Source organism: Tachypleus tridentatus, chromosome 10 (assembly GCF_004210375.1).
Source record: "Tachypleus tridentatus isolate NWPU-2018 chromosome 10, ASM421037v1, whole genome shotgun sequence".
NCBI classification, from domain to species: Eukaryota; Metazoa; Arthropoda; class Merostomata; order Xiphosura; family Limulidae; genus Tachypleus; species Tachypleus tridentatus.
The window spans coordinates 62,583,095-62,603,894 of record NC_134834.1 but is presented as its reverse complement, the minus strand read 5'-3'; the positions used below and the strand labels follow the sequence as shown (position 1 = coordinate 62,603,894).

Below are 20,800 nucleotides of genomic sequence, written 5' to 3'. Positions count from 1 at the left end.
AACTGAACAAATATAAAATGTAAAATAGAAGCAAATTTTAAGACAAATGTTCGACTACGTTAATCAAAAGAACTGTTCTCAAGGTATCTGAACTTTGGAATATAAGTATTGACACCAAGAAAATTGTCATCTGTAATAAATAAATAAATAAATCACCGTTTGGCTGTCTTACAGTTTTCTCATTTTGTGTTATCAAGGCCGGTTTTATTGGTTCTAGGCTTTTGAACTTATAGAGGGCCTTCTTGAAACAACCTCTACGTCCAATTCATTTATATTAATAGCTTGAAGCCCCCTAATTAGTGTGAAGCCCTGGGCTTCAGCTCGGTAAGCCCATGCCTTAATAAAGGGTTGTGTGTTATAATTAAAAAAATACCTCTGCGCGTGTAAACAGATCATCAGGTATCTGTAGTAGTAATAATGCGTGGCCCAGCAAATCAACAGAGTATCTATGGTACTGATATTGCACGTGTGAACATAACAATACAGTATTTTTCACATTAATAACCTTCATAAGTAGGCCATTAGAGTATACGTATTGCTAACGTTGTACGGTACAATCAGTTCAATATAGTATATATTGTAATTAATGTTACATGTGTAAAGAGATCACTGTATAGTGTGTCTGAGGTGTATCTAATGTTGTATACGTGAACAAGGCACTGGTGCTCATGTTTCATGTGTAGGTGAATTAGTGAAGTATCAATATATGAAACAGTGTTTCTTGGTTTTGTGTGTTTTAAATTTCGCACAAACATAAACGAGGGCTATTGAAAAAACATGAAAAAACTTTCATGTTTTTTTGACATATATTAGAATTTCTTACAGTTCAACATAACCAGCGTGAAAAACTTTCTGATGAAAGTGGATTGTGTGTTAAACTGGTAATACCAGAATATCTCAATCCAGTAAGCTGATTTCTGTTACATTTGTTAAGGTCGAAACATTTATTGGTTACTTCCGTGTTAATGACGTATTCTATGTGTACGTTTGTTTTTTGTTCATCCGTATCAGAAAGAACGTCACATTTATTCTATCTATGATAAAATACGCCCTACTGTAGTATAAACTGTCTAGATCTTTTCTTCATTTAAGTCGGTTAATGTTTAAAACATAATTTCTATTATAGTACTGATTGTTTTTGTTCCTGTATTACACGAAAACAGACTTCTCGTATATTGTAAATTTACACGTCACTTTTAGGTAAGGGACGTTTCTCATTCTTGTTTTCAGTGTTTTCGTGTAATATGCCGTGCCAAGTCTTTTTGTACAAATATATATATATATATTTTTTCGAAACTAAAAATATTATTATCTCCAATAATGGACCTTTAGTTGCTTACGATATTTACACAAAATATCTTATTTATCACTTACCATCCTCCTTAGTAGTTCAGCGGTAAACTTGCAGACCTACAACACTAATACTTGGGTTTCGATACTCGAGGAAAGCCGAGCACAGATAGCACTTTGTGTAACTCTGCGTTTGATAACAACTAAACCCGTAATTGTTCTTGTAAAAACAAAGTTGTATTTTCTTTCTTTCTCTGGAAACATTAAATAGAAAAAAACCTTCAAATGGAACATTATTAAATTGAATAGCGGCTCAGCTTCACAAGGAAAACGGTTTTCACAACCCTTCAGTTCTCGGTATGTTAAACGTTTTAATAGGGTGAGTTTAGGTGAATGGGGCGTAGCAAATTGGTCTCAAGAGTCTCGACCGTGAATACCCTTGGAACATAAAGAACGCTTACTCAGAACAGTATCTAACAACTTCTAGTTGTATTTGACCATGGAAGTGTGAAGAGATCAAAACGCTCAGCGTTTTAACATAAACCGTGCTATATGTGTGGTTTGCTTTTTTGTTTAAACTGGCAATATTCCCACTAAATAGCTTTTCTATCTTCTTTATCAGTAGGCTTAAGATTAAGTCTGCTTGCTTAAGTGTCGTTGCTACAGTAATCATCGTTTGAATTTTTATCCATATCTCTACAAATAACGGTCTTTCGAAACTTGAAGAGCTAGCTTGTTAATTTAATTCAATGCGTTTTAAGCCATGTTGTTAGAGGTTTTAATGGATTTGTTTTGTTTAGTTCAATTTCGACGCAAAGCATGCACAGAGTTAACAAAGCGGGTCAGTTAGTATTAACAGTTGTACTGATTTAGTTTAAGAAAGTGGGGGGTCTGCACAACACCCGAACAAGTTTGGACGCTATCACAATTACCGATTAAAAATCACAGAAGGTTTAAAGAACCATTTCTCGGTTTAATATCAATCATGTATATAATAACCTGAAACACCAACTAAACCAAAAAACACCAATTTAAAACCAATTCTCTACCAAAAATGTGAAAACAAAGTTTGAAATAATTATAAATTAGGAACAGTTTTCATCAACCCAAATGACCGAGTATGTTACCCAATCATTTCGAGAGATAATTTCAAGTTGTCCATTTCTGTATTCGTCGAAGATTCAACTGTGTGACTGAAAACTTATAACACTTAAATATCAATTGTGGGACCAACATCGACAACCAGTTGTTTCTTTGCGTTGAAACCAAATAAACGAACAAAATCGTGAAGTTGTCCTGATGTACGTTTTTATATTACCCGCAAAGCTTATACAACACAGCACGAATAAGTACTAGATGTCTAAACCAAATAATGTACGACATGAAGATTAACACAAGAAAACGTTTAAAAAGTTTTTCTTTATAACTAGAACGTTTTTTGCTTTCATCCGCTACTCATCATTCTTTTCAGAACGCAATTCTCCAAACTTTGTCTGTGATCTCTCCTGCAGGAGAGCAAGTAAAATCTCCTGTTCTCTGTCGTCTACACCTGTTGTCTGCGTCTGAACACAGCACGTGTGGTAGTGATAATTTCAGATAAGCCCACCGTTGATGTCAACTTGGATCACTTCGACAACATTTTAGCAGATTGGGATTTGTGCCAGTTTCCAAGCTGCACCATATATATATTTTTCTCCACCATATCTTTTTGATCAGAGTTACGAACAAGCTAAACTACATCGTATTACACACATAACTACAAGAAATCGAATACAAAAAGTATTATTCAGCATTCGCTAACTTTAACAAGTGCACACAGAAGTTTCATGTAATTGTCAGATGTATGAATTATAAAAATGAAAATATGTTTTAGGCTCGGACGACATTGTGACATCTATTGTCCTTCGTTGTAGTCAAACAGCTTATTACTCTAACGATACCGTCTACGTAACAATTCCATAATGTATGTGTATGTGCTGAAGTTTCAAAATCAGATGTTGTAAAACTAATCCGAAAAAGATAATGATGTTCAAAAGAATCTTCAAAATTAAAAAATGTTCCTGTAAAATTAATTATTATTCAGTTTAAAATTGTTGCTAATTTATATATGATGAATTTTCACTATTATGAAATTATCCTGAGAAAACAGAAAAACTATATTTTAAAGCAAAATGTTAACAAAAATTAATAAGAAACAAAGTAACGATAATTTTATTTAAATGCCTGGAAAATGGTGATTAAATTTTAACTTTAAAGGGAAGGAAATGATTAATGACTAAACTGTTAAAATCTGTAAAAACAAAACAATGATTCTTGGTTAGTGACTGTTGACTAATCATTAAAACAAATTCATTAGTTACTGTTGACTAATTCCTAAACTATTAGTGCCTATTAACTAATCCTTGAAAAATAACACACACACCAAACTTTACAATAGTGGTTTTCTTGGGTTGCATGATTCTATTTCGTAATCTTAGCCTTCACTTTGTGAATGAATGCTTGGATTTGATCTGGGGTTTGGTTTTCTTGACCCATTCAGCCCTAAATATTATATATATATAACGATCTTCTGTATAAACAAGTCTTTGTTTCAAGTGAAAGCTCTTTCTTTTCTTCGAAATGTTGTGTTAACAATCTTACTGTAGAATATTTTACCTCGGGCTCTAAATGTAACCACCATCTGTGTATGTTATTTTGAGGGTGAATGAACAAACGTATATTCATAACATTGTAGAGGTGAATTTATTTGAAGTCTAAACTGAAATCTAAAAACACTTGCAAGGGAGAACGAGGGTTCATGAAATGAGAAACAATTCAAGAATTATAATAATAAACTATAAAAATTTATTTTCGTTTATTGTACAGATAAAAACCGGGAGTAATTTTAAGTTTTATATAAATGTTAAGGTTATTTTATGTTTTCAAACAAGTACAAACTTTGCAACATCTAACACATATTGGAAAAGGAAATGCTAGTTATATAGAGATTTTTGTTTTTTACAGTTCCTTATTTTAACTAATGTTTCTCAGTCATGTTAATTCTAAGTATATCAGATAATGTAACGCTAAACTGGATAATTATACGAAAAAAAATTGATATATTTCTTTTTGAACTTATGAATATTTTCCGGTTTCCAGGGTAGAGAATACTGTGATGAAAATAGTCTCTAACTACATCTTCTAGTCTTTGTCAGTTTTCAAAGCTATATTTCAGCCACGCAGCGCTGTATTGGGATACGTTTGTCTGCATAAGTAGCACTAACAGACCGTAAAACTGTAGGCGTTAGACAGTAAACCTAACTGTCAAGTCCTCGGTTTGAGCCAAGTTAGTGAAGTTATTAAGTAGAGCACAATCTTCTTAACTTAATTTGATTGGACAAGGTTAGTCCTAATTGGAAGAAACCACCCAAAATGCATATTTTACGCTTGTCAAGCAACGAAAGGCTCAGTGGATATAAGATAGAGAAACCAGTCGAGTAAAACGTTGATGGCACAAAAGGCTTTCATCATAAGTAACTAGTATTGGATCATTGGATATTTGGTCAAAGGTTTACCATTAATCCGTCTTTTAATTGTGTTCTTTCTGACGTTTTTAGATGACATTCTGGGAAAGAGGTTAACACTGAGTGTTTACCAAGGAAAGTGTACAATACAGATGATTCTAACATATATCGTTAAACATCAACATTACCACTTATCTGTGTTTCTGAATGTGCCCCTCTGGTCGCTTAGCGGTAAGCATGATGGCTTGTAACGCAAAAATTCAGGGTCCGATCCTTCCAGAAGGTACTATTTAGATTGTTAATCACAAAGCCGCGTAACAGATTATAAACAACTAAATCATGTAACTAAATAGGAAATCAAATAACACGTTCAAGTAAATTTGTGTAATCTATCTTTCTACCTCATTCAACGAGTGTTCATAATGTTTACACTAATCAAACAAGATATCCAGTTAACAAATCGAGTGTGTTGTTTAATTCAGTGCCATGACGACGCAGTTGTATTTGAGATAACCAGATAATGTTGCCAGGTTAAGTGCTGTAGGGTTTTGATTATTTATTCCAATGTTTGTACGCGTGTGAAAACGATGACAATAACCGATCTTTCAGTACAGTCTATATGGACTTGAAAACAAAAACGAGAAGTGAGAAAAAACGTTCATTGTTCTTAAAAAATAAAATTGGCATTTAGGCGGAAGATTATATTTTTGTTACTTTCTATCATTGTTAGTTTTATACACCAGATATTTATAACTTAAGTTGTTTACTGATTGCACAACAATCTTGTGAATATATTAACTGTATGAACGCTTGTTATAACATGTTTTTAATTGTGTTACTACTACTAAGACATTGTTATCGAAATTACAAGTAAAATATGTATATTTCGACAAATATTACATAAAAGCTTTTGCAGTTTATATAAGCTACAAGATGAGACTGCATATTATTTTCAGAATATGATTCTTTTGCCCCGACATTTGAGAGAAATATCAAACAAACGTGAAAGTGAAATGCCTCAATACGATAGATCTGTTTTAGCCAATTCTACGTGTTTGTTTATATGTTTAACCATGTAGCTCTAAGTATGTTGGAATAGTTGCTAAGTTTGTAGCTCAAACATGAAAGTTTCAGCTGAGACAACAACTTTCGATTACATTTTGTTGCTGTCGAATTTTCTCCGAAGGTGAACAAATTAACCCTATGGCAGTACAATATTTTTTTCCTTAAAACTACCAAAGTAGAAAACTTATAAAAGATGTATTATTTATCTGTAAAACTATATATAAGCTATACGAGTAACAGAAAGTAAGTTATTCAACATTTGACCGTACGTGTAAAAAAGAAAACTCACTTGAAACTGTACTAAGTCGTAGAAAAGAGATTATTTAATATTAAATTTACTTATAGTTGAAGTTTCAATTAGGAAATAATATTTAATTCTAAGACATGATTGTTTTTATCAAGAGGGCCCAGCATGGCCAGGTGGTTATGGCACTCGAATCTTAATCTGAAGGTCGCGGGTTCGAATCACTGTCTCATCAAATATACTCGCCCTTTCAGCCGTGAGGGCATTATAACATTACGAACAATCGTACTATTCGTTAGTAAAAGAATAGCCCAAGAGTTTGCGATGGGTGGTGGAGAATAACTGCCTTCCCTCTTGTCTTACACTTCTAAATTAGGAACGGCTAGCGCAAATATCCCTGGTGTAGCTTTGCGCGAAATTAAAAAAACAAAATTTTTATCACGAAATAACACCTAATCTCGAAACATCAATAGTTTAGTCATAAAATAATACATAAAGTCCGGACCTTGAGTATTTTAATCATGAAATGACATTTATAGCCCAAAACTCGCGTGTTTAAATCAAAGTCTTGCCAAGTCTCAAATCCAATACTGGAACATGAAAAAGTACTTAGTTCCAAACAAGGATTCTGTTAACCACAAAGTAACAAGCATTCCCAAACCGCTCAATAAATAATGTATTGCTGAAACAGTTTTAACAACTATTTGTTTGGAACTGTAAGATAAAAACAATTGATACTGCAGGCTTTTGTTAATTTTATAAAACTCTATCTGTCGTACCCCTGAAACGCATGGGGAAAGACATATGACTCCCTGGGGGAGGGGATGAAAAAACAGGGGTCAGATCCGAACGCCGACCAGCAGTTTGCCATTTAAACACAAAGACTTTTATAAATAATGGCTTGAGATGAAAACTTTAAGTGCTGTAATTCAGTTTTTCTGATAGTCGTACTCGTAGCTCTTAACAACTTGTGATATAAAGGCCTAGCTTACTAGAAAAATAATCTTTAGCATGCTTTTAAAAATAACCAATTCTTCATTAAAGTTATTCACAATTTACCTGATGACTATCGCGACACAGCCAAACAAAAGAACTACTGTCAATGAGATCCGACTGCTTGTGGCTGTGATACCAACGATTGTAAAATATTAGAATTTAAAATGAGGGTACCAATATTCAAGGAAATAGATATATATATATTTTTTTTTGGAAGCGGTGCTCAATTTATCGTATATGACAATACTTTTGATAGATTAGTGTGAAAATAATTGGCGCGCTGGGGAAAAAGAACCTACTTTTATTAAAGTATCAAAATTCATTCCATTTTCATGAATTAGTTTCAAGTGACTTGTTTTAAGTAACGAAATTCCTGCAAATTATGACTACAATTTTCAAGTAGCTCTATTAATCACTGAAAGACGAGATTGCTTCTTGTATTCACCAATATAAAATGATATAGAAAGATGATATTGGTGGTTGTGGTTGGATTTAGGAACGGATATGAGAAACAAGAAAAGAAATACGGAATCAATCCATAGTAGTCTTTATCTGAGGAAACATATGGTCTGTATTCATGTTTTATTTAAAGTTACGCACACGTACATATATACAGGGTGGTCAGTCCAAACGTTAGTTACTCCACAATTTCTGCCGGCCTGGTTCTTAGTGTGCTCTATCCGTAATCTGAAGATAGAGGGATCCAAACACTTCTCTAAATATAGTCACCCTTTGGGCCTTGTGGCATTATAATGCGACTTTGTAAAGTGTAACCCAACAATTAGTGGTGGGTGATTCTCTCACTAACTGCTTTTGCTGTAGTCCATCACTTCAAAATTAGGGAAGCTAGCACGGATAGCCTTCGAGTTGATTTATAGCACCGTCTCTTTGATTCTGATGAATTTGTGTCATCGTCTTGTAGATATATCGAAAATAGATGAAAAAATATACAAAGTGTGAGAGACTTCGCTGTGTCAACAGACTTTGACTACCATTTAATTGAAACACAGTGTCAATAGTCAGTATTTCCAGTGTTTTCAAAAAGTTGAATAAAACAGTCTGGAAATTGTATGTGGTATTTCTGTAAAACAATAATTTCCGTTACTTGCATTATTCTTCAATATATGTGTAATGATGATATATAAATTGCTCTAATACTATTAGTAACACTAATTGTCAATAGGCGATTGTTTGTTTGGAATTGAGCACAAAGCTATATAATGAGCGTTTTTAGTCCGCAGACATTCCGCTGTGCAACTAGAACACAATAGGTGATTAATTCAACACTATAAAATAATAACGAACTTAGTATAAAACAAACACTGAAGCAGAACTAAAATTAAACAATTATTTTTCATTATAATTTCTATTTGTTAATATTAAGTTATAACTGATAAAGCATCTTATCATGCAACCAAAACGCTAATGTAAAACTAGCCAGTACCTACTGAAAATCAGTTAAGGGTTAGGAGTTGAGTTCTTTCATCCACAACGTCTCAACTTTTATTGCCTTTCGCTGTCTTCAGCCAGTTGTAGGAAGGTACTTAACCTTGATATTCACACACAACCTTTTCTCTTTCTCATGTTTTATTTCTACTCCAAGGTGTATCAGAGTACTAGCGTTAAGTAACTACTTTCCCACAACTAGCTGCAAACAGCGAAAGACAATAGAAGTTGAGACGTAGTGGGAGTAAGCACTCAACTTTTAACCCTTAACTGATTTTCAGGAGGTACTGGCTAGTTTGACATTAACGTCAAGAACTTGCGCATTTGGGTACCATTACCAAATATGATATATACATTATCCGTTATGACTTGATATTCAGAACTAGGACTGATAATGGGAGGGAAGGTGGTTAAAATTCCGTTGTAATGTTTGTTTTATGATATTACATATACTGTTGTTCATCGATCTATCATTAAACTAGCTTATTTCCTGAACCTATTTCGAAGAATAAAGTGCATAATTTCGAATTTTCTTTGATTGTTAAATCTTAAATATAGTAGCTCCATCTTTTATCAGCTTGAATAACTTTACTGTCGATTTCATAATGTAACTCAAACTGTATTTAACTTGTCAATTATAGTTCAACAGATCAAAAATTTTAGTTTGTTTATAATAAACAGTTCTTAATTTTTCTAATAAATTCGTGTGAATTACTTCACAAACATTTTAAAATGAATTGTTTGTTTTCTGAGGGAGTATTCAATGTTAAAAAGAGCACATATCGCTCGTAACAGTTGATTTTTCACTAGTATTATGCATGTAATACGTAAGTGTTTCAAAACATTTTAACATTCTCTCAATTAAGAATAATGAAAAATTATTTCTGTAAATCTGAAGTACTCAACATAGAAACTAAGGCACGTTTTACGTTGAAAAAGTTAATTTTATAACCTATTTAAAAGAAGACATAAGCAATTAAAATACTTAACCAGTAAAACAGCTTATGTATAGTTTTACTGCTTTAGTCTTATGGAAATCCCTTTTTATTGCCATTTTACTCAGTATTGAGATCTAAAAATTGGCCTCAATTTACTTTCAAATACTGTTGTAAGTTTAGCTTCATGGTTAGGAGTGTGAAGGCGTGACAGCAACTTCTTGCGGTTTACACCATAAAAGGCGAGAATAAATGTAAAGAAACATATCTTTTATTACAAAATATGATAGTGCATACATATTCGAAAGTTATTACCTTGCTTAAATAACAAAGACTCTAGCCTTCACTTTTTCATGTTAGCTGGTCATCTTGTACCACTAACAAAATGTATTAAAATTAAGTACTCATTACGTTTGTCGAAAGCATTTTAAACAGAGCTGTGAAAAACAAAACTCAAAACGAAGCTCTTATCTATAGTTGCCCTATCTAAATGGCTAGAAGTATTATTTTGAACATAATTACGTAAAGATGCTACAGTCATTGAAAAGTTAGCTTTCTTATCAATGTTTGTCTTAGCCAGATTGTCTAAAGTTAAGTTTTCCAAAGTCATTTCAACTTAGATGTTGGGCAATACATATATTTGTGTAAGTACATTATTCTTTTGTTACTTACTATAAGGAATAGTTTATATTAGAATTATTTTCTAAAAACATTAAATACATACGGTGTAAAGAATGACATGGTAATGGTGTTCCATTTTTTCAAATTTGTGTCAAAACTTGAATTTTCTGGAGTATTTGATTAGAAACGGATCTCGGAATAACCGTATTTTAGTATAAATTAATTATTTGTTTGTTTTAGTTTTGTCTTTATGACTAGTTTTATTGTTCACTATTGCTCATCTTTTACTGAATTCAATTATATATCTTCATGTGTTTTTGAACGTTTCGAAGGGTGTAACTAAATATTAAATAGCATCCATCGTTGATATGAAAGAAATGATATTGATAAAGCATACAATTAAATTTTATATGCTGTGAGAGAAAGGTAGTTTTTGTTCCTTTTGTAGATCCCATTTAAAGTTACAAATAGATTTGACTCACAGTGTATGAAAGTTATGATAAAAAATATCCACCACTTTATTATCACTCTTATATTGGTGAAAGGTAGTATATGAAAACAGGAATATTTAATACATAAAGTTTCGGCATGTGGCAGGATCTGGTTTATCACTCCACGCTTCTCTATCCCCTAGGGGGTAAGCAGTAAGTTCACAGACTTACAATCCGGCGTTCCATTCTCGTGATGGATAGATCGCAGATAGCCTATTGTGTAGCTTAGCGCTGAAAGAAATTTACTCAAATTCACTTCTCAAATAAGTCGTTAAATTACATGACCTGATTACGTGTGCGCAATATATTTAAACAATTATAAAGTAACTTCTATAGTTTACAGTGTTGAATACATAATGTTTCATTTAATTTACATCTAACTCTGCTTTGAATGCTGGATCGGAAATCTTTCGCACCTCTGTGTTTTTGAACAAATCTCGCACTTTCCTCAGTAGTTTTAAAAGTGGCATTAAATATCATTATTTTGTTCAAACACCCAGAGGCGGGTGTTCATGAGTAACTGCCTTCCATCTATCTGGTTAGTAGTTCAAAATTAGAGACTCTACCTCTGAACCCCTATAGAGGTCTCTGACCTGACTGTTTATTCCACGTGTGCGTAAGTTGCCATACAGGTTGAAAATTCAAATACTGCAACTTATGAAAAAACACTTTCTCTATCATAACTGTGTATTATATCTTCTAGTTTTAAAAAAATAATAACACAGTAACTTTTGTAGAACGCCGTGACACGTTATGGCTGTATGTACTTCCTGAAATGCATATACTTTAATATATTCAGACTGAAATTTAATAGTAAACTTCTGAAAATAAAGACTTATCAAAACAATACATACTTGCATTTGGTTAACTTAATAATAAAAAAAAAGGTGTTATACTCTCTTGTTAGGGCATGTACTTAAAAATGAGTTTATATTTTTACTTGAAGCGATATTCCATATTGCGTAGTTACGACATGAATTGACGCCATATTTGTTACACACAATTTGTGGTTTCTTTTAGTGATATATTACTTAAAATTCAGCCAACCCTCAATAAAGTTTCTACAATTTTAACCAATTCTCATACTACTCGTTGTTAAGTGAAAATAATGACGCTACATGTTTCCGAGGTACTACGTTCTGTTTGATTCAAATTTACTTAAGTATGATTAGGATAGATATGCCAGCTATAGGGGTTTATGTGGACGGATTTTCTTCATCTATCAAAAGCTACAGTGCGACTCCTTCCGATACTGGGAGAAAAGAAAGCCCAAAATCTCTGATTTTCACTGGCCATGACTTCTCAACGGCCGTTCCAATAAATTCCTCAACTTAGATGGCTTCACTCATTGTATAAAAAGGCCTTTACACTGACCAGCCCAAGCTTTGTTAAAGCTATTTATTAATCCACTAAAGGAGTGACTTGGTCGCCTACAGTAAATCTCGGCATGTCAACTTGTAAGGCATGCTGTATGCCAGTAACGTGGATGTGAACATACAGTTGTAGATATCTGGGAAGGGTGAATACACCCAAACTTTATGTGGTCTTTATCAGGTTGTTCTATAACCGATATGCCATTATTGTTATTTTTTCAATAAGTGGTGGAAAACTAAACTAATATATTATAAATATTATACCATTCTTGGTGGTTAAAGTGTTTTCTTTGTTCTACTATAAAGATCTCGGGAAAATCAACATATATTTTTTATGTGAAGGATAAAAAATACGTATTAAAATAAACTAATTATTCAAAAAATAAACAGTCCATTTCTTTTTTTCCTAGTATTAGTGCCTCCAGATTCCAAACTCGCAGTTTCTCGAGATCGTAGTTAAGTTTGGATTAGTTTAATCTTGAATAACTTTGAACAAGCAAAAATGTTATTGTTTTAAAGGGTTTTATTGTCTTAGTGTAAAACATACAATGTGCATTCTGCGCTCTGTCCACCGTGTATAATAGAACTCTGAATTTAGCTTACTGTAACCTTGTTGATAAGTAAGCCTAAAATTAACGGATATAACGTGAATTAATCTGATGTGCATATTTTTTTATTTGACACTTTCGTTTATCAGTATTTTTCACATTTCGATAAAGCATGATATATTTCACGTAAGCTATCACGATACGAAACTGAATAATTATTTTAGGTACTTCATGATTTTTAACTGACTTCAGTGATGTTAAACACACTGCTAAATCTTTGATAGACAATGAAGTCTGAATCAATTTTACTAGACTTTCTATGAATTATATAATTTAGAAAAATACTTTTTTTTATAAATTTTGACTATTATAACATTGGCAATAACTCGTAAAACTAAAATCGATTTTTATGTAACATATTTGAATCTGATTTTTTTTTTTTCCTTTACCACTTGAGAAAACGAACTTAATTTATCGGATATAAGCTTTACTGAACAGGAACTGTATACAATTACTGGGAAACAAAAGTTGCCCATCCTAGCTAAAGTGACATTAACCATGACTTACCCTACTGGACGACTCCTCTGACAACTTTATTGGAATCTCAGATAGTGAAATAAGATAGTTTCATAGAGCTTGGAGTCTTGAAAATGCCCTATTATTCATTGTTAAGGCTGATATTTCGTGCTTAGCATTGATAAATAAGGGCCAGGGGCCTTGCCCTGCTTAACACGTAAATCTGGGCTTGGCTAGCCTAAAGAAGAAGAAAAGAGAAGAGGGAAAAAGAAAAGTGTATAAGCTTTGGGAACAAACTAAATAACTTTTCATAGCAAACAATAAAGATGTGTTTACTACATTTAGTACAGATGCCGGTAGAGTGTCTCCTGCGTAGCAGCTAAAGTGACAACATCTGTTTCACAGATAAAATCAACTTTGTATGTTTATTACTCAGAAGTTAACATACTGCACAATCGTTATCTGATAACTATGATCGCTGAAACAAGGTTTTAACACAAAGTACGTATCATTAATTTTAAATTGCAAAACATAAATTAATTTTTATTCTACTAGGTGGGAAAAATATTTATATTATTTAATAAAAAATATGTAGCTTTTAATTTGTTATTTCTTTATTAAATGTTTTGCTTTGTATTTCTTTCGATGTTAGTAAGAACTTGCTCATGTTTGTTTATAATTCAGCACAAAGCTGCACGATAGGCTGTTTGTCCTTTTCTCATCACGGGTATCGAATCTCGTCTTCTACCGTTGTAAGTCCGTAGACATACCGCTGTACCACTAGAAGGCGGTAAAATTGAAAATCCGAAAACGATACAAGGAGAATACAAATAATTATAAAGCGAAAGTTTCTTTTTTAGCCCTCTATGCGCTACCTCAGAGCATGTAACACTTAAAATTGTGTTTTGATATTCGTTGTGGGCAAGACCATGGATAGCCCGCTATGTTGTTTTATGTTTAAAAACAAACAAACAGTTTTTAGTTTCATAATTTTCAACTTTATTTGTCTGTTCCTGTCATAATTTGTAAAAAATAACAACCTTTCAAGTGTTTTAAAGAGTAGTAGTTTGACGTGTATTGTAAAAATTATGCGCATTTGTGTTACGTTAAAACATTTTAATAACTTAACGATACATTTGAAATTATGTGAGTGTATGTATAGTACCAAGTGTTATTTGTGTGTGCGTTTCGTAGAAAAACCTTGAGAGATTACCTTAATAAAATATTTAAGTTTTTGTAATATCTTGTACAAAAACTGTTCCCCGTGAACTAATCACACATTTCTACTGAAGCATATATAACAAATACAGTGATCTCTACTTTAAAATTACAGACAAATAGGGTTACTCGTAATATACAACAACGACATTAAAATGAGCACCCAGACATTGAGTTCCTTCTTTCTCATACGAATGGTGTACTGTACTGACCCTAGTAACAAATTTTAGTAGTGTGCCCTGGACTTTGAAATAGGTTTATTCTTTGTGTCCTTTTGTTGCAAAAATGAGCTTCGCATTTTCGAACCATGGTTTGCTGTAAAAGTCACGGTGAATAACCCACTATTTCGTCAGATAATAGTAGCCCAAGAGTTAACGGTGGGTGTTTTTGAGTAGCAATCTTCCTTCTCTTTTGTCGGTATAAGGACAGAGACAGCTGTAGACCTTTAGCTTTTGTGTATCTCTTTCACACAATAGAGTGAAACATAAAACTGTCGATACGTAACACAGTTTCCACTGAAGAGGTTTCACTTAATGTACTAATATTAATAGTTTCTGCCTCCCCATCTTTCAACGTGCTTTCAAAAGTCCATCACCTGTGTACGAACGATGCCCCCCTCGGACCCGTTTGAACAGTCCAAATGCACATAAATCCAAAAGAGGTATTTGAAAATAGGATAGCATGAACTCACATTTACATACTGGCATCTTGTAGAGGGCTGATATGTTGAATTAGACACGAAAATGGATGTTTTGCCTTCGTTGAGTCATACTTCATCGACTTCCAGCCGATACCAATATATTATTTTTAGTGATGCCAGCTCATTATACTTATGTTATTCTTGACATTTCTTTCCCAATTATTCAGATAGCTTTGGTTGGTCAAATATATGTCCTGTGATAAATTGCCATGAGACGCCATCTTTCGATAGAAGCTCAATGTAAGAGTAAAAATTGTACGAGAAACTGATATTGTTAACAGTAGAAGTGGTCGAGGTAGAAAAGCAAAACTCTCCAAACGTGATGTTAAATGTTTTGGTATATGTTTACACAAAACTAACGACAGTCGAGTCCAGATTTTGCCAACGATCTTACTGTAAACAAAGAGTATAAATGTTATTTTTAGAACCGTAAGATTCGCGTGAAGTGATCTCAATGAAGGAGTAGCTTCTCTGAAAGCACTACTGATAAAAGATATCCAGACCAAAGGGTTAAAATTATCATTGGAGTACAAACAGTGGAATGAGAAAAATTGGAGAAACGCGTTTGACAATGGAATTGTAATGAATGTATAACACCTACAGTGGGGATCATTACAGCTTTGAAGCTGCATCTCGCTAAACAGCTTCCAATTTACATAAAAATCTGACACGACTGCTGAAAGTTTTATGTACGGATTCCGATCCATTATGTCATTCCCACATGAATAGTGGATGTGGATTCATTTTTTATCAAGACACTGATCCTAATCATGCAACAAATTTTGACTGTAAAGAGGCCACTGGCATACTGACTATCATGAACTTTCCTGCACAAAAATATAATTTGAGCATTCTATTAATAAAAACTGTGTAAGCTTAGGTGAAAACTGAAAAGATCGGAAGGCAGCCAATCACCTTGGTTTAATTATCGGAAATAACATAGTTTTGCATAATTGTTGTGACGAATATACTATTATATATTCATTCTTTGTTTAAGTTAAATTTATATATAAACATGTACATAACTTCTACAACTTTAGTGAATTTCGAAATATAAATATAACGGTATACGATTCTTGAGTGTAAAAATTAATAATGTGTGTGTACGTAAACATTAGTGTATCGTCAATATTGTTGTGCAGGCTGAAATTGCTAGAATCTCTCCTCACGCCTATAAATGTAACCAACGCGACAGTATATGTTATTGGTTTGCTATAGTTTATATATTATAAACCTCGGGACCAATAACTGTGACTAAAGCTTATTAATCGGGAACTTTAAATATTTGACTAGAAACGTTTACAAATTTCGAATAGTACAAATCATTTAACTTCAGCGGATTCAATCCGGATATAAGTCTTTTTCACGAAGATATTATATAAGTTCAACCATAAAAACTTGGCATATGATCAATGAAGAATGGAGAGCTAGTTATCCATATGTTAATGAATTGTACCAATATCATCTCGAAATTAACTTGTTCAACGTGAACCTTCTATGAGACATCAAGGAAGTTCAAGACCAAAAGAATACTCGATAATATTTGCAAGTGTGTATTTCCATTAATGTGTGTTTCTGTTTGTTACGTATGAGATACGTATTACCTGTCATACAGCTTTCGAAAATTGGATTTCCATTGGCTATTTATACGGGCTTTAGAAAAAGCTTATGAGCAAGGTTCTGTAATTCGTGTGTGGTTGCAAGTTCGTATTAATTCTTTTGTTCTGAAAAGGTTCTTAATCCTAAAATTCGAAATTTGATACATGTGGTTGACATATCACAGATAGTCAATGTGCAGCTATGGGCTAAAACACACGAACAAATAAATTTCCAGGGAGATGACTACTTTAGCTGCCACTGACTGATGTGTTGTAGACAACTTCCAGTGAGAAGTTGATTGAACCTATTCACCATCTCTTGTGTTCAAACTGCTAGCTGGAGTTGCTTGTTTTTACCCTGCTGAAATCCCGTTCTCCTTGCCTTACCATCACGATGCAACACCGTTTATGTAAGTGCTTTTATAATCACAAAATATAATAATTTGTGTTGCGTACATTACGTATTATAATTTATCTCGGACGAATCTCAGATTTATTATGTTACGTTATCTTAACGTATACGATTTCAAATAGCCTAAAGTTTTATTTTGAATTTAGAAATTAATTAAATGTCAATATGTATCACATTTGTGATATTTGGCAACAAGATTGATCCACATCATTTTCTTTCTTAATATAAATATATTTTAATAAGCATACAATAATATAATTTATAATAACAGTTATTACAAATAATGATTTATATACAATAAGTTTACAAACTTACAAATGGTACTGAGTCTTCTATCTGATCTGGAGCTCAATCTTTTATCGACGGTTCATGGAGAGCGGATTAATTCTATCTTTATACACAAGTATATCTTTGACGACAATATCTGATATCCTCGTAGAAATAGTAACGTCCGAAGTTAATTCACGGAATTTAAACGGTTTGTAATGTTTGAAATCTGTATACGTCCCTGTCAAGTATCTGTAGTTTTACGATTAATAAGCGTTTATCACAATTATGGTATACTGACTGTAACAGGCCAACAGTGTTATTAAACTAACTCTCCGGGTGTCGAATTATAAACTTTTTAAGGAGACGTTCTCGAAAGTTCACTTGGCAACAGTACTGACAGTCACTAGTATTACATTCACATCTAGTACATAGTTAATTCTTACACTGGAATATTTTCTACAAATTAAGAGAATAGGCAGAACTTTCGCAATACGCATTTAACAATATAAGTTACACGCATTTTTAAATATATATTTAACTAAAACAAATATTAAAATAAATACACAATAATAAATGTGTTACACTTGGCAAGGCCTGTAATGTAGCACTCTTAGAATAATTCTTATTCCAGCTTTCTCGTGTAAATCATCGTATATTAACTTAATTGCGAAAAGAGGGTCCGAAATTTAACTTATTTAGTAAAAGACGACGGAGATGATTTTTATTGAAAAATATTAATCTAGCACATAGCCACAAATGTATTGGAACAATTCCAATGAATTGCTGTACTGACGGAAAATTGGAAAAGTTTTAGAATTAAAAGAGAAAATCAGTCATCCAAATGTGCAGAAAGTTTAAATAGATAATTACATGTAGATAAATAGATTAAGGGATAACTTTAAACTTATATGTTGTGTCCTGGAAACATTGTGTTAACTTTTTTCTCAATCATTGAAATGTTGCTGTAACTACAGTGTATTTAGTTATTTAGTTTAATACCTTAAACGTTTTTATGTTTTTAGGGTTAACGTTAATGTGCTTCTCCTTTTAATTTAACAAGCAACAACGAGTACATTAACAACATCACATATACTTCACCTTTGTTTATAATAATACACTACTTTACTTCTCGTATCTTAGCGTGAGATAGTTCGTTTCTAATCATTTTATATATTTATGTATATTTGAAGCATCTCTTCCAATGAACAAACAAATAGTTCCAAAACAATTTTGAAAGAGCGGTTCGTAAAACTGTGAAAATAAAGACAAGACGTGTTCAGGTTGTCAAACGACTTTGCTCATCTTTCGAGAAAGAAATTCGAGCATGGAGTCGGCGAGTAGTATTTTGGCGACTTGGCTTCTTTTTATTTGATTATGCGAAAGTAATGGTGTCTCCTCTCAGGCTAGGCTGAGTTTAGGGCCCGGCATGGCCAGGTTGTAAGGGCTTCGATTCGTAGTCTAAGGCTCGTGGGTTTGAATCCCGTCACATCAAACATACTCAGTGATGTGAGTGGTGATGACTAGCTGCCTTCCCTCTAGTCTTACACTGCTAATTTAGAGACGGCCAGCGCAGATAGCCCTCGTGCAGCTTTGTGCGAAATTCAAAAAAACAATCAGGCTGAATTCATTGTGGAAGAACGTATGTAGTGGGAAATATTCATATAACACTGATAGATATTGCAATTAAATTCTTTTCGGTTCTCTGTGTACAAAATTTAAGTGAAATAAGTGAGTATTTCCTATTGGCTTTAGTTTAATCATCAGTACAATATATTTTATGAATGACAGTTTGAAACGCAAACAGTTGTTTCAGCTCAAAACTATGATGTTCTACCATTTTCCCATGTCATGTGTAACATTCATAAATGTATTTCATAGTTCGTTATTTATACAGAAACTTGTATAACATTTTAATATACACTTAGGATCCCTAAGTAAAAAAAATCTGACCATGTTTGATCGCAAACAAAAATTAAAATTTTAATACGTTGGTTGTGGTTATTACGTAGCAAGTGTATGTGCTAATAAATATAATTTAAAAAAGGTACGTGTACGTATTGTTGGATATTTGATTTCCTTAACTTGAATCTTGCATATTTTATTGAAGTATTACACTAGATGTGTATTATTTTAAGTAATTCTATTATAATATGTTTCGATTAGAAATAGATAAAGGTAAATAAATTACCTTAGATGTCCTAACGTACCTGTAGATGTCTTATTTTTGTAGCTGTTACGGGAATGCTTTGCTGTTAAGCTGCGTTTTTGGAACGCTAAAATCAGAGGCTCGATTCCCCTCGGTGGACTTAGCAGATAGCCTGATGTGGCTTGCTATCAGAAAATACATATGCGCGCGCGAGGCGTTTTTGAAACTTTTAAATATCTCAATACAATCTTAGGAAGTACAGCATTGCAGTTAATTATGGTAACAATGCGGGCAAAGAGATATACAAAGCAATTACTAAGAGAATGCCGCCGTTATTATAGTGAGGAAATGAACTGCACTAGAGTATAAACATGGCCTGAAATTTCATACCGTGATTGGTTTTCAACCAGCCAATCAAAGATGTGTTGCATCAAGCTCAAACAAATACAAGCTGTCAGTAGTTCTATATTTTAAAACAAAGTTCCCAGGACTGAAATATCACGGCAAGCATGTATAAACAAAATCTTTTGATGATCAAGAATAATTTATGCAAAAAACTGTAATACAATTCTGTGCTTCAATAGAAACCATGTACAAGACACTAAAAAGAGGAAAGCAAACTGATACTGTCAACGACAGGGAGTTGTCGAGGTAGAAAACTGAAAGCCTCCAACAGCGACGTTAAGTATCTCAGGGCACACACTTTACAGGATAGATGATGGTTGAATACAGATCCTGCTGACGACCTAACTGTAAATAGTATGAATGTATCCTCAAAAATAATAAGTATTATGGTTCTCAAAATCCTCCGCTGAAGAAAGGTGACAAAATGAAATCAAAAGAGTTAAATAAGCAGTGGACCACAAACAGTAACATCGACAAAAATGGAGAAGTTCGAATTCTGCTGTTGGCAAGAATCAACCATAGTTTTTTTAACGTCGGAGAGGAAAACGGTAATATGGTTTATGCACGTATACAGTGAAACATGGTGGAAGACCAGTACAAGTTTGTGGTTGTACCTCAGTCAGTGATGTCATTGATTTACACGAAATTAATGACACTCTTGACTGCTTGACAAGTAATATGAATTTTAATTAACTATACTTTTCCCTCGGAAACACGACACATCGGGTGGAGATTCGTCCTTCAGCAAGACAATGAATTCATACATACAGCAAATAGAGTAAAATTGTATACTGATGGTAAAAAGATCGATGGGGCGCTCACATCTGTGGTTTCACCAGCACGAAGTTGTGATTGTGAACATTCTTGACATTGTATGTGCTTACAGAGTAAAAAGTTCAGAAGGCGACCAAACAACCTCTCTGAATCTGTAAATTATAGGTAATAATATTAGCTTTTATTTTCTATTTTCTGTGATATAATGCTTTATACTATTAATATTCATCTTCTAAGTTCTGTTATTTG

At 33.1% G+C, this 20,800-nt stretch overlaps 1 protein-coding gene and 1 long non-coding RNA gene across 17 annotated transcripts in view; one reads left to right on the top strand and one right to left on the bottom strand.

The window, feature by feature from the left end:
• LOC143229432 (uncharacterized) overlaps positions 1 to 1,744 on the bottom strand; it is a 72,400-nt gene extending 70,656 nt beyond the window's left edge. The window contains exon 1 of the long non-coding RNA XR_013015860.1: positions 1,375 to 1,744. This is a non-coding gene — a long non-coding RNA (uncharacterized LOC143229432). The remainder of the gene's footprint in view (positions 1 to 1,374) is intronic.
• LOC143229430 (uncharacterized) overlaps positions 1 to 20,800 on the top strand; it is a 252,158-nt gene that overhangs the window by 120,417 nt on the left and 110,941 nt on the right. For 2 of the 16 annotated variants that reach the window (XM_076461758.1, XM_076461756.1), the window contains exon 1: positions 20,695 to 20,716. The exons of the other annotated variants lie outside the window; for them this stretch is intronic. The gene's annotated coding sequence lies outside the window, so the exon portion shown is untranslated. Of the gene's footprint in view, positions 1 to 20,694; positions 20,717 to 20,800 lie in introns of those variants that run through there. 16 annotated transcript variants of the gene reach the window in all.